Source organism: Callorhinus ursinus, unplaced genomic scaffold (genome assembly GCF_003265705.2).
Source record: "Callorhinus ursinus isolate GAN/ISIS: 27379988/994484 unplaced genomic scaffold, GSC_fseal_2.0 scaffold13516, whole genome shotgun sequence".
Classification (NCBI taxonomy): Eukaryota; Metazoa; Chordata; class Mammalia; order Carnivora; family Otariidae; genus Callorhinus; species Callorhinus ursinus.
Window position 1 is genome coordinate 590 of NW_027410566.1, and position 489 is coordinate 1078.

General features: G+C 45.2%; 1 pseudogene; it reads left to right on the plus strand.

The window, feature by feature from the left end:
* The first annotated feature begins 53 nt into the window (after positions 1 to 53).
* Positions 54 to 485, plus strand: LOC141372378 (ubiquitin-conjugating enzyme E2 variant 1 pseudogene; annotated as a pseudogene).
* The last annotated feature ends 4 nt before the right edge of the window (positions 486 to 489 follow it).

Genomic DNA, 489 nt, shown 5'->3' on the forward strand with positions numbered 1-489 from the left:
GATGAGCAGTGGACGAGATGGGCAAAGGTGGTCAAAAGCTATCAACTGAGCGACAGCGACGCAAGATGGCAGCCACCACGGGCTCGGGAGTAAAAGTCCCTTGCAATTTTCGACTGTTGGAAGAACTGGAAGAAGGCCAGAAAGGAGTAGGAGATGGCACAGTTAGCTGGGGTCTAGAAGATGACGAAGACATGACACTTACAAGATGGACAGGGATGATAATTGGGCCTCCAAGAACAATTTATGAAAACCGAATATACAGCCTTAAAATAGAATGTGGACCTAAATACCCAGAAGCACCCCCCTTTGTAAGATTTGTAACAAAAATTAATATGAATGGAGTTAATAGTTCTAATGGAGTGGTGGACCCAAGAGCCATATCAGTGCTAGCAAAATGGCAGAATTCATATAGCATCAAAGTTGTCCTGCAAGAGCTCCGGCGCCTAATGATGTCTAAAGAAAACATGAAACTCCCTCAGCCGCCTGAAG